This window comes from Sphaeramia orbicularis, chromosome 3 (genome assembly GCF_902148855.1).
Source record: "Sphaeramia orbicularis chromosome 3, fSphaOr1.1, whole genome shotgun sequence".
NCBI classification, from domain to species: domain Eukaryota; kingdom Metazoa; phylum Chordata; class Actinopteri; order Kurtiformes; family Apogonidae; genus Sphaeramia; species Sphaeramia orbicularis.
Genome location: NC_043959.1, coordinates 60569617 through 60584616, shown reverse-complemented (window position 1 = coordinate 60584616; position 15000 = coordinate 60569617). Strand labels below are relative to the sequence as shown.

Genomic DNA, 15000 nt, shown 5'->3' with positions numbered 1-15000 from the left:
TTTGGTCACAACAACCGTGATATGAAATGTTCATATTGTTACATCCCTAACACACACAAACACACACACACACAGGGGAAAAAGCTGCTTCATACATTCATACATCACCACATTAATATTTGTTGATTTAGAAATGCAGAGTCGTGAATGACACAGAGCAGGATTCGCTGAATAATCCTCTTTCTGGTGCACAAAGGCATAACTTAAGCTGCTACAGTGAATACTAAGTCTCTCCAGCCTGGCATACATTGGACTCTTTCACACTCGAGCGGTCCAACTCGTTCAGATCGGCCTGTCTCTTGACTCGACACAAACACATGTTTTGTGGCGGCACTATGGAATAGATACAGAGCGCTATCTATCAAAATGGAGTCTGCTGGAAGTCCTGTCTAATCTGAAGCTGCATCCTTCTTGCGTTTTCTTTATGTTACACACACAAATGCTCTGTGTATTGATACTGAAATTCACACAATTTTTCTGTGTTATTTAACCCTCTGCTATCCCGTCCACCATGGCCCTTACTGAGCACCTAGTGGGCCTTTTTCACACACTTGTGGAATAATGTCAAAAAAAATTTCATACAGTTTGTTTTTTATTCTTTTACACTTATTTCTATTTCATCAACTTGAGCCGTAAATAAAAATACCAAATACTCAATAATTGTCACATTTTCAACCCTTTAAATGCCGTGTTTGTAATGGAAACAAACCATTTTTTTTAATGCAAAAAACACACAAAAATTTTTTTTTTCAATATACTCCATAAAAAGTGGATCACATATTATTTGATTTTTTCATCCTGGCATATGTCAGTGATTAACTCCAACATTGGTTAATTTGCATTATTATTTTTGGCGCTAGGTCAAATGTTCAAAAATACTAGCATCTGTCAGCAAGTGTGCATAAAATGCACACCTATAAATCAAACTATTAAATATTATATATTGATTTATTTTTCTGCTCTAATTTGATTTTATTTTTGTAAATCCAGGTCAGCCCTAATCATACAGATCAAATAATCATTCATTTTAGATTTTTTTTTAACCCTTTAAACGATCTCTTTTCATCATGATGTCACTACATTTTTTGACGCAAAAAAACACAAAAAATGATTTTTTTTCAAAATACTACATAAAAATTGGATTAAATATTATTTGACTTTTGCAGCCTGGCATATGTCAATGATTAACAGCAACATTAACAAGGTTAATAAATGACTTTAGCCCCTCCCCTCTCAAATGAAGCCCAGATCTCAGTAAAAGCAGGAGTTATGCCTTAAAGGCTTTGGATCCAAAACAGTGGTTCTAATGGTAGAAATAGTGCGTTTTATGTACACTTGGCAGACACATGCTAGTCTGGTCATTTTCTTTTGTTTACAATGTGCACATTTGAGTTGGTGGACAGAATTTTAAAGATCATGCAAAAATGAACAACTTTTGAATTCTAACCTTATTTAAATTGTGAAAAATAATATGAAGTTTTTTAACACAAAGTGCAAAGTGTGCCTAAAAAGTGCACCTGGATACCGGAGGGTTAAGATAAAAGACAAAGGTGTGTGTGTGTGTGTGTGTGTGTGTGTGTGTGTGTGTGTGTGTGTGTGTGTGTGTGTGTGTGTGTGTGTGTGGTGTTTTTCACTTTATCCTGGCAGAACCTCAGCCATAAATTCTCGCCACTCCCAACACCAGTGCTCATATCACAGAGTATGCAGAAGGCCAAGACGACGATATAAACTGATGAAACGACTAAATTGAACCCTGTATGGTAAAGCACAGACCGACCCCCATCAACTGCCAAAAAGCAGAAGTGACACGGAAAAAGGATAGTAATATGAAAATGAATCAGCATTTTTGCAGTTGACAAGTTGAAAAGGAGGCTCTCAACAACGGACATTAATCGACCTCATTTATTGGCTTCTGCGAAGAACGATCTGTTTCTGTTTCACACACGCAGCGTCGTTCCACACAGAAGGTCTCCTGTCCCAAGGTTACGCTGCCATTAAGTCCATCCACTCTCACAAAATATGCTAAATACAGAGCTTCACCGATTCAGTCCAGAGGGGATGACTCTCTTGCTGATTATTTGTTGCATCCAAAAACAGGAAAACAAAAGATTTATCCAACACAGTGCACCACTATTAAAGTTCTGTTTTCACTGCACTGTAAAAACAAACCTTTAGAATCTACTCAATAAAAGTGAATTAACAATTTGTACTCATTTGGGTTGAGTAGATTTTACTTCATATTTTGGGTAAAATGTGGTTAAATTTAACAGCTATAACCCACTAAAAGAAATGAGGTCAAATCCACCTTTCATATCCTAATAGAGTACACAACAAATTACTCATAAAAAGTGAAAATATTAACTCTCCATTGTTAATAGGAATATGTTCATCTACTTAATTTAGGGCTGGGCATATCAATCTAAAAATCAATAGTATCCATACTAAGGTGTGTATTGTAGTGATGTGACGTTCACGAACGAATCAAATCTCTTGAACGGCTCTTTGAAATAAATGATGGGAACCGAGTCTTTGTAAAGAGCCGTTCATTTTTATTTTTATTTTTTTTTTTTAAGGAGGGAGTGTCTGATTGCTGTCAATTTACCAACAGACTGTTCTAGTTCTGAGAATGGGACTCCAGTTCAGGTATTTCAGTAACTGCACTGATTCATCACTGTTGTGTTTTGTGCCGTTTTTTTCCGTATGTTTCCACACATTTCTTGTTCTTGTTTTGAGGAGAATAAAATGTTCTTTCATCAGAAAATGTTTTATTTTCTTCTTCATTTTTATTCTACAGACTAGTCCACATAATGTACTGGGATGTTTTTGCTCCAGTGCCATCATTTGTCTAATGTCACCTCTCATGTCATGGATTTAACCCACACATTTGAACTAAACATTCTTTTTTACAGTAAGATAATATTTACTGCTGCACCAATTCAACACCTTTAAAATGGAATGTCAGTCATCACATGTAGCTGATTTAGTCATTCAAACACTGGTGTTTCAAAAGAATGCAAAAACAGAACAGAGCCAGTCTGTTGAACGACTCTTTTCAATGAACGACTCCTGATTGAACGACTCCCTTCAAAGAGACTAAAGTCCCAGTACTATAAATTCCTCATTTGCATTCATCATACAACCCAAACCCTAGGAAGCATGTGAAGTATGAGAGATAACGACTTCAGTCTTGTATTTTATTCCTACTCACCCCTGTATGGAACACCATTACACAGAATGAAACAAAGGAGACACTTAGCTCATGGTGCAAGAACATGCACCTCAACAGAAATATTCATTCAACAACAACAACAATAACAACAAAAAAAACGAATAAAAACAGTAAAACACACCATAACTGTGCTATATAAAAAAACAACACTTCTTATCACCTCAAAACACTTTAAAACACATAAAAACTGTCCCAACTAGTTTGTCCCAATGCATGCTGGGAAACTCCCCCCAGCTGCTCCTTCAACACGTCACCATATTATGGGGTGGATTTTATTAGATTATTTTAAGTAGCAGTTGTTACTGTTAACAAATAGGTGGAACTGAACCAGTCCTAATAGATTTCACTGGTTAACTATTACTGTTGATTCAAATGTCACTGATTTCCATAGTTTGTATTTACCAACCCCCAAAACCCTTTTTTTTTTTTCTTCAGTGTATAGATATAATCAGTTTGCAGTTTAAACCAAGTGACATCACTTGCTAGTCCTTTCAACATGAAATGACATGTTTTGACGTCTTCACACTAAACTGACTGTTGGCTGCAGCATCTAATAACTGTGTTTTATACTGACCCTTTATACTGACCCAGAAGTACCGGGGCCAAGGAAAGCATTAACATTCATTCATTCATTCATTCATTCATCTTCCTCTAATGCACAGGTGTCAAACATGCGGCCCGGGGGCCAAAACCAGCCCGCCAAAGAGTCCAATCTGGCCCATAGGATGCATTTGTGAAACGCAAAAATTACATTCAAGACATTACCAGTCAATCCTTTTACTTTAGGCCCACATAAAGCCCTACTTTAGTCTAAAGTGGGTCAGATCAGTAAAATACTATCATAAAAACCTACAAATAATGACAATTCCAAATTGTTCCTCTGTTTTAGTGTAAAAAAGGGAAATGAACAAGAAAATGTGTAAATTTACAAACTAGCCTTTCACAAAAAATATGAAAAACTAGAAATATCCTAAGAGAAGTAAATGCAATTTTGCTAATATTCTGCCATTCACTAAAATATTTTGTGTATTTTCAGATCCGTTGTGATCTGTAAGTTTTAATGCACATGTACAAATGATAAGCAGAGGTATAACAGAGTTAAAACTGCACTTATTTTTCTTAATAAATGTCAGTTTTTTTCATGGTTGTTCATGTTATTCACATTTTTAAAAGGACAGTTTACAGATGTAAACATTACCATTATGTAATTTTACTTTTTTCACTATAAAATACATTTAAATGTTTGGAGGTGGCATTATTTATATATTATTATGTTATTATTTTACTGCTCTGGCCCACTTCAGATCATACTGGGAGGATGTGGAACTGAACTAAAATGAGTTTGACAGCCCTGCTCTAATGGGTCATGGGGGGTTCTAGAGCCCATCCCAGCTACCTGTGGGCGAGCACACCCTGGATGAGTCGCCAGTTCATCACAGAGCCGACATGTAGAGACCAGAGGTAGATGATATATCGGCCGGCCAATATATTGATTTTTTTTTTTTAATATCAGCTATCGGTCTTCTTTTTTTTTTTTTTTTTTGAAATCTAATATTTGATCAGTAGTAAAAATCTTATAAGACATTTGCTCAGGCACCTGTGTGGGCGGCACTTAAATAAATAATACATGTAACATGTACATATTAACATGTATTAATACTTTCATTTATACTGCTGCATAAAACTCTTAATTATCTGCGTGTTTCAATTAGAGATGGGAATCCGGTTCTTTTTGAGAACTGGATCCCAGTAGTTCGGTTCCTTGGAATCGTTTGCCTGCCTGCTTATCGATCCTGCTTATCGATTCTGCCTTCGTTGCACATGCGCGACAACGTCACACATACGCTGCAATGTTTTGGTCAGAATGAAGACAACATGGCGTTAGGAAGGAAGGAAATGAGGTGCACCACAGGAGACGGGCCGAGTCGAACCGCTTCCACGTAGTGGAAATGCAGGAATAGAGGAATTAGTAAAGAGTCTGTAGTTTCACTTTCACTTACCCCCCGCCCCAATCCAGGCCCGGCGTCATCTGTTCTTATTATTAGTTCATACTGTATATGTTCTATTTTCTGTGCAGATGGAAATATAAAAGACAGTTCATGCAAACACCTGTTTGTACTCTTTCATTCCCTCACCCAATGAGAATTGATAAAAGAATCGGATCAATAAGCAAAATCGATAATGGAATTGGAATCGTTAAATTCTTATCGATTCCCATCCCTACTTTCAATTGTATTTTTCGGTCAATGTGCTTTAAAAAAATAAATAAAAATTACCTTAAATATCAGCCTCAAAAATCGGCAGTATATATCGGCCGTCGGCTGACCAAATTTTTAAAAATCGGCAGCAGCATCGGCCTCAGAAAAACTCATATCAGTCGAACTCTAATCGAAACAAACAACTGATTACTCTCACCCATCTTAACATAAAACAGAAAATTTTATGTGAATTAGAGAAAAAAAACAACAGAACATGTAAATCAAGTGTGTTTCCATCAGCTGCACAACAGAAGCTGAGCGCTGGTGGGTTTTAGAGGCTAGTATACAGGGTGGGGAAGCCAAATGTACAATGAACATTTAGTTGTTTTTTCTCAGCAGGAACTACGTCAGTTGTTTTGAACCCAAACATATACTGATGTCATAATCATACCTAACACTATTATCCATACCTTTTCACAAACTTTTGCCCATATGAGTAATCAGGAAAGCAAACGTCAAAGAGTGTGTGATTTGCTGAATGCACTCGTCACACCAAAGGAGATTTCAAAAATAGTTGGAGTGTCCATAAAGACTGTTTATAATGGAAAGAAGAGAATGACTATGAGCAAAACTATTACCAGAAAGTCTGGAAGATACTATTAAAGAAGAATGGGAGAAGTTGTCATCCGAATATTTGAGGAACACTTGCGCAAGTTTCAGGAAGCGTGTGAAGGCAGTTATTGAGAAAGAAGGAGGACACATAGAATAAAAACATTTTCTATTATGGACATTTTCTTGTGGCAAATAAATTCTCATGACTTTCAATAAACTAATTGGTCATACACTGTCTTTCAATCCCTGCCTCAAAATATTGTACATTTTGCTTCCCCACCCTGTATAAATATATAAATATAGTTTGGAGTGGGAAAATATAGGTTGAAAATGTCATTGGACGAACCGTTTGAAAAAAAGTAGATGATTTGGAATTTACTGAAAACTCATTAACTGTGGAAGAGTTATGGTGTAGTAATAAATATCCACATGAATAATCTGGATTAACTGTGAACCTCAATACAGTGAGTAAGATGTGGATCTGAGGATGAAACTAACAATTAAAATACGTACTTGTAAGTGATTTTTAGGAGTTAGTTTCATTGAGAAGAAGCCTAATGTTAGCCACCAGAGCCAATGTATGCCTATACTGCTTCTTCAAATGTCTTATCAGTGTTAGTCAATCTGCCACATGCAGTGTTTTCTGAAGGTGGGAGTGTTGGCTATTTATGCACAGTGGAAGAAATTGCTGTTTTCCATCATAAATGACTGAGACTCTTCTCCCATGGATGAGACAGTGGGATAATTTGCTCCACTCAGCCATGTTTACACACTTTATCAAAGTTGATACCTGGGAAACACTCTATTTTAATTACATGTTCAATAAGTCAGGTGTTTCCATCTCCAATTAAACATACAATATGAACCATTTGCGTGTGCTTGTGTCTACGTCATGCTGGGAGCTGGTTGTGTTTTGATGCTAGCTAACTCCATGTCTAATCTAACGGTAATTAGCGTTACTATATTGCCAGTGTAGAGGAGTGGAAAACCTGATCTACATGGAAATCAGTCTGTAGGGGGTTATCATAGATGTGGGCACACCAAGAAAATCAGGAAGGTGCTCATTTTTACGCTAACATTCAATTTGTTCACACTATGGGGAAAATATCAATTAATACATGTAAATTTATTCACATATGTTGCATACTGTAACTTCAAAGCTAGGTGGGAGGGTTAAATATTTGACTGACAGGTAGAATTGCCTATCGCTGGTCAGATTTTATTGGATGCCAGCTGGATGTGGGTCTACTCTGTCTCCACATGGATGCTTGAACAGAGGTTTTATTTATTTTATGGCTCATTCCATAGAATTTCATCCAGTGGTCTCCACCTGACCCTCTCAGATTTTTCTACATTTTTACATACTTCTAGTACATTACATATGATGGAAAGTCCAAAATGTCAAGGCTTAATTGTAAATAGTTCCAAAGTTCTGTCCATTTGAAGTAGGTAGGGGCTACCCGAAAATTGCGACCAAAATTCAGACTGTAAATGTTGGTCTATTTTCAGGCTTCTATAACTTCTGAACAACAAGAGCTAGAGGTCTGAAATTTTCAGAATCATTTCACAGGAATCTATAGTCCTGAGAAATGTGAAAATATTTACTGAAAATTTAGAATTGCATGTTACACAGAATGACGAAGTTGAGATTTTATCCATCGCGAACTTCTAAAACATTACTTTTGTCCACTCATTCCACAAAAACTAACCTAAAAGACACCATGTGAAAGGACAGCAAGTGACCTACATTTTGACACCAGGCACAACTTGCTTCTATAAATCTATAAATCCTATAAATTCTATAAATTTATAAGCAAGTTGTGCTTGGTGTCCAAATTTAGTCACTTCCTGTCCTTTCGCATGGTGTCTTTTATTTTGTGATCCTACCTATCCCACATGCTGATACTGACCTTTGAATCTGAAGGTGGGACAGATATTTTTGATTTTCAGCTGTTCAGATCTCATCCAGAGCAGAACATAGGACCTTCATTTTGCACAGATCCGTTCCCTCAGTAGAACAGACAGAGCACAGAACATTTACAATGAATATGAGGATTAGTTTGTGTAAATATTGGCACAATTTAATGTCATTTTTTTGCAGTAAAACAATTTGAAGTTGTCAGTATTTATTGGCTAACATACTATTATTTTCCTGGTCTGGCCCACTTCAGATCATATTTAGCTGAATGTGGAACTGAACTAAAATGAGTTGGACAGCTCTGCCGTAGACGCTCAGCGTCCATGCACTTCAATGGGACTGAGTGGAACTGGTTTTTTCAATGACTCTAAACTGGACGCTAATTGGATAAATGCCACCGTGTTGTCCCGCCCCCGGATGCTCGGTGTCTCTGGGGATGAATGGAGCTGTGGGCGGAGCTCGGCCGGGCCGGACGCTGAGCTTCAGCATGCTGATTGGAGGATGGGTCCAAAGGCTGAATCCGGTTTGATTGACAGCTGTTTTCAGATCTGCTCCTTCACTGACACAGTTCAGTTTAATACCGACACACATTCTGCTGGGAAATCACAGAAACCAAATGAACTGTTCATTTACTGACCTGAAAGAAAACACAACCACTGGACTAACTGGGCTACATTTAACATCATTTCAACGTTTTCTTGTTTAGTTGGTACGATAAGGTCACTGAGCATTTTCTGAAAAAAGAACGGAGGACGAATTTATGTTGAAATGACTTGACTTTTTTTTTTTTTTAATGTAAGGCGACAATGAGCTTCCCCTGTCTGAAAGACGAGCAGCTGCCACTGGTAAGGACATGACCACCTGTGAAGAACAGACGCATACTGGGATGTTTGTCTGTTATTTCCAGATGGAAGAAAAAGGCAAATTGTGGCTGAATTCTGTGTGGGAAAAGAATCATCATATTAATCCTGTTACAGAGCCTGTCGTAGCCGTCAGGTTGTGCAGGAACAAAAGCAGAAGTTTACTGAGGAGGAAAGAACTTTGGATGGTTAGATGAGTCACCATGCCCCCCCCCACCCCCACCCCGTTCTGCAATCGTTTTGGACTACATGTGCGACATGCATGAATAGAAACCTATACAGCAGAGTGCTTATTTCCTGTAGTGAAGGTTCCTGTCAGAGCTGTTCTGGTGACTGCTCCTGCCATGGTTTACATCCATTCAGTCCCACAGCAGGCAGGTAAATGCCAAAAGCCTACAACACCTGTCTGAGTGAGCACATTTCTAAATGCTTTAGTGTGATCCTCGCAAGGAAGAAATATTACAAGGTGACAAACCCACATCCACGGGGCATGACGGGTCCCTGAGTCGTCAGCGGAATAATCACGTTTACCGCTGAGACAGTAACACTTCCATGTTAGCAAACAAGCCCAGCACTGCAGTTATTCTACACGAAACAATGATCCCAACCACCTTTAAAGTTCACATGATGGCATTTCTTGTAAAGGAAAACAGCCAGATTTCCACAGTTGAGCTGTGGACTTTTTGGGGAAATCTCAGAGCTTAGTACATATGAGACTCCAACTGGTGTGTGGCTTTTATTTCAGCGGTGTGCTGCCGTGCACTGAAATGAACGGATTAGAGTTCTGATAGACAGCTGCTTTGATTATTGATTACAGGTGTACGTAAAAATCTGGTATTGCATTAGAACACAGGTGTCAAACCTGCGGCCCAGGGGCCAAAGCCAGCCCACGAGATGAATTTACAAAATGCAAAAATTACCCTGAACATATTAACAGTCAAGAGCATCAAACTCAAAAATAACAGCATAATAACCAAGAAATAATGACTCCAAATGTTCTTCTTGGTTTAATGTGAGAAAAATAATATGATATTATGCCTCTAAATAATGGCAACACCATTTTTTTCTCTTTGATTTATTGCAAAGAACATTAAATTCTGATCTCCTTTAACAATAAAATGTCAATAACCTGAACAAATACGAACAACCTGGAATGTCTAAAGAAAAATAAGTGTAATTTTAACAATATTCTGCCTGTTTTGTGTCTTGGTAGATCTGATCTGTAACACACATGTAGATATCATAAGCTGAGGCAGAATATTGATCAAATTGTACTTATTTTTCTTCAGAAATTTCAGTTTTTTCCAGTTTTTCCACATCTTTTTTGTTTTGGATAGAAATAGTTTCATCATTTAATGTTATTTTTTGCACTAAAAAATTTGGAGTTGTCATTATTTATAGGCTGTTATGTTATTATTTCACTGGTCTGGCCCACTGCAGATCACATCGGACTGAATGTGGAACCTGAAAGGAAATGAGTTTGACAGCCCTGCATTAGAATAATAGAGGGGTTACGATAACATTTTAACGTGATACAGTGTGATAGTGGAAACGTGGTTTTTGGTTTCAGTGGAGGTGTAGATTCCAACACCACCACCTGTTCCACCACTGTTTTTCAATTCCCATGTTACTTGTTTTATTACAAAACTGCACAAATAATGTTCCGAGCCAAACAAAGGTCACTCCCAGACTCTTCTTTTGATACAGGAAAAGCAGGTATGATTTCAGAGGTGTTTGTATGTTTACAGGGCTGTCAGAAAATATTAGTTCTGCAATATATCATGATATTTCATTTCACAATACTGTATTAATATTAAAAAGTACTGTAGCGATATTTTTTAGGTATTCATTCAAATGCAGATGAGGTTAATTTTTGGGTTTTTTTTGGTTTTCTTTATTGTTTCTATCTTTATTATTATTTCACACTGTTTTATTAAATAATGTTTATCTGAAGCATCCTAAAAGCACTTTTTACAGTCTGAGAGGCAGATGTTATTACCATCAAACCAGCACTGTTTGGAATCTAGGAGAATTAGAAAAATGTTGTGATTAGGGCTGTGCATCGGTACGATATATCACAATATATCATGATACTGTTAAAAAAGCAATTTTTTGTTTGTTTCTTTTTTTTTAAGATTATTTCCTGGAAGAATTGAATTACACCATAAACCTGCACAAATACTAAACACATTTTTATTTGATCAGAACAGGATCTAATGCTATATCACAAAATGTTTCTAATTCTAAGGCTTCGTCTTTACACAGGCTAGACTACTGCTAGTTTCTTCACACAGTAAGTAATGTTGCTTATAAATCCAACACTGGTTTTGGCTCAGTACTCAAAACACTGGGAACTGGTACTGGAGCCTAAAAGTCCAGTTGGTGCATCCTTTGTTTTTATACCAGAGACTGAATGATTAATCTGCATCAACAGGACATTTTTCTAACTATCAGCTGAAGCTGGGGCTGATGGGAGATTGTGTTGTTCAATCAGAAATACTGACTTTGAGGGGAAATGCGAAGGTCAAATGATAAAGATCTGATAAAGACCCCACCTACATTTATATATATTAGTGATGTGACGCTCACGAACGAATCGAATCTTTTGAACGGCTCTTTGAAATGAACGATGGGAACCAAGTCTTTGTAAAGAGCCGTTCATTTTTATTTATTTATTTATTTTAAGGAGGGAGTGTCCGATTGCCCGTCAATTTACCAACAGACTGTTCTAGTTCTGAGAATGTGACTCCAGTTCAGGTTTTTCAGTAACTGCACTGATTCATCACTGTTGTGTTTTGTGCAGTTTTTTTCCGTATGTTTCCACACATTTATTGTTCTTGTTTTGAGGAGAATAAAATGTTCTTTCATCAGAAAATGTTTTATTTTCTTCTTCATTTTTATTCTACAGACTAGTCCACATAATGTACTGGGATGTTTTTGGTCCAGTTCCATCATTTGTCTAATGTCACCTCTCATGTCATGGATTTAACCCACACATTTGAACTAACCATTCTTTTTTACGCTAAGATAATATTTACTGCCGCACCAATTCAGCACCTTTAAAATGGAATGTCAATCATCACATGTAGCCTATTTAGTCATTCAAACACTGGTGTTTCATAGTAATGCAAAAAACATAAAAGAGCCAGTCTTTTGAACGACTCCTTTCAGTGAACGACTCCTGATTGAACGACTCCCTTCAAAGAACCAACAGTCCCATCATTAATATATATATATATATATATATATATATATATTTTTTTTTTTTTTTTTTTTTTTTTTTTATATATATATATATGTCATTCATGTTTCATTTGTGATGAATTGTAATCACTATCTGCTGTAGATACAGATTTGTTGTTGTTGTTTTTTTTCATGTGTGCCATATGGGGATGTGTGATTATATATGTCAATGTATGTCAAATGTCTTTTATATTTGGATGAGCACAACCAAATAAAAATTAAGTTTAAAAAAAGATTTTAAAAAAGAGATATAATCATACACCAGCCCCTTGGTACAAACTACAGCTGAATAGATCAACCTGTGAATCAGAGCCATTGCAACTGATGTGATCCTGCTTTAGGTCCATATCAGACCACTATCTGACAGTATCGTGCACCCCATGTATCCTATTAAATAATAAAATAGACATAGAAACTGTATTTTTGAGAGTCTACCAAAAGCATCTGATTTGATTGAAAATGCACAAATATACTGTAATACTGTAAACGACATGAAAAGAATAATGTCTTCATGCTGTAACTAAACCCTGTGGGATCTGCATCTGCATTCATCACAGTCCCTGTAACATCAAATATTTACACAAACACAGAATGAACATCTATCTGATCTGACTTTTGCATGTACATCATTAATTACAAATCAATAGTGTTTTTAGAATCAATAAAATATCACAATAGTCAAGCCTGTCAGTAATTCTTTTCACACTGATTCATTAATATTCCAGATATTTCCAACCGTATGCTCTGTGAAGTACCATAATGCAAAAGAGTTGGCACAAGTGTTCAGAGCTCACAAAGAAGAGCTCAATGAAAAACAAACCAAACATCTGTGTTAAATGGGTTTCAGCGTTTAAAATGAAGGCACTGGTTGTTTCTATCCAAGGCACTTGCATAGAAATAGGTTTTCTGTTTCTGTGCCTTAAATAAGCAAACATTGCCAAAATTAGCAGCCAAAGCATTCTGAGTTGATGACTAATTATGTTAATTCTGAAAAGGGTATCTGCAGATTTCATGGCCAGAGCTGGATATAGGTGATAGCATTGAAAACCCACATTTAAGAGCAGATGATTCTTTAAAGGACAGCTGGAAATCAACTGACATGGGAAATAAATGAATTTTTTTTTAATTTTTTTTAGAAATGAGAGAATATTCCAAACATAATAGGCATCTACAGATATAATACACTAAAATGTAACCCTTTCATACATACTGGCCACTCCAGTGGTCAGTTCTTCTCCAGCTGTTCTCTGTATATTCATGGGTTTGGTTGTTTCAGTTCCATATCAGCCGACACAGTGGACACTAATGCACCATCCCATAATACACTGACATTCAGACCATTACTGTAACTTTGCTGTTCTTGATAAACCTGATCTGCACGAACATGTTTGAGTGGAAATCAATTGTTATTTGTAAGACAAAAAGCTTTTTGTTTTTCTTTTTTGCATATTATCTATATGAAGTGAGTAATAACTAGCATAAGAACATATTAAAATGTGAGAAAACATCAGATTAGCACAGTGGTTTTAAACCTTTTTTGGCTCTTGACCCCATTTTAACATCACATATTAATGGCGATCCCAGACATTCAAAACAGAGACTTTTTTTGTGCTAAAATTAATTTGTTTTCAATCATATAATTGTTTGTTATACTATGTCGCAAAGAAATATTAATATTAGACAACATTTAGGTTATATAATGTATATAGTGCACCTTTTTAAATTGTTTATAAGGAAAAGTGTATGTGTTTAAATTATAATGACACATATATTGAATCGTTACAACGTATTTTTTATTAGTAATTTTTTTTTTTTATCAATTATTAGAAATTTCAGGCGACCCCATTTGAATTCCAGGCGACCCCACGTAGGGTCCCAACCCCAAGGTTGAAAAACACTAGATTAGCTGGATTAAAATGTTTAAATTTCATTGTTTTTATCTCACTTTCTGATATTGGGTTTTAAACACATGTTTCTTTACTTCAAAAATTAAATGCATGGACACTTTTGTAGCTACATGGAAAAAAAAACAAACCTAAATTGCAATTTTTTTTTCATGCCTAAGGAGGAATAAAAACACTCAAGAAAAAAATCTTGACAAAGGTTCTCATAATTCATGCATGAAAGGGTTAAAGTTCTTTGAGACCATGTTAAACCAAAGTCGGGGAAAAATCCTCCTTTTCTGAACCATGCGCTGCAGCTAAATGTAAAGCTAGGTAGTATTTTGTACATACATGTGGTCCTCAGAGGAACACTGTCATTAGAGTGAGTTAGACGTATCTGCATCTTGCCAACAGGTAAGTGTCAACCCAAATAGAAAGTAAAAAGACCATATTAGATTCAGTGGTGAGTTTAAAGCTTTGGGGACTTTTACACTTAAAGTCTTGACTCTCCCTGACATTCAGGAATGAAACCTGCAGAAATGAAATTACATGAAATGTTTGTGGCAATGAAGATCTCCATAATACAAATTCAATCAACCCCTTCCTAAGACATGATATTTGTAATATTAAAAGATATTCCATGCCCCCCTGACGCTGTCAAATATGCTATTAAATATTCCAAAAATCCATTATTATTTGGTAAGACCCCCTGATGCCCTGATAAAATTGCGACATAATAGTTTACCAGTATTTTCTTACACCCCAACAAAAAAAGTATGTGTAACAATGAGTTAAACAGTAGACCATTAAGCCAGTAAAGGAGCTCTGGGACTGACTGAGTGGCTAACCAACCCTAAATGACAGACGCCTCTTCTTAAATACTCACTCTATGCCCTTCATTTTACAGGCAGGTCATAAAAACACCAGATGTTGATGTGGAAATGTGCACATGAGGACAAACCAGTCTGCGTCTAAGTAAGTGGAATATTTTGGGGGGCTCCTAAAACAGCGCTTAATGATTTTTTTTTTTTTTTTTTTGATGACATGCTCCAAATGC

At 36.4% G+C, this 15000-nt stretch overlaps 1 protein-coding gene across 1 annotated transcript in view; it reads right to left on the bottom strand.

Moving 5' to 3' along the window:
• The window catches only part of lrrc4cb (leucine rich repeat containing 4C, genome duplicate b), a 126418-nt gene that overhangs the window by 109720 nt on the left and 1698 nt on the right, over window positions 1-15000 (bottom strand). The window lies entirely within an intron of this gene.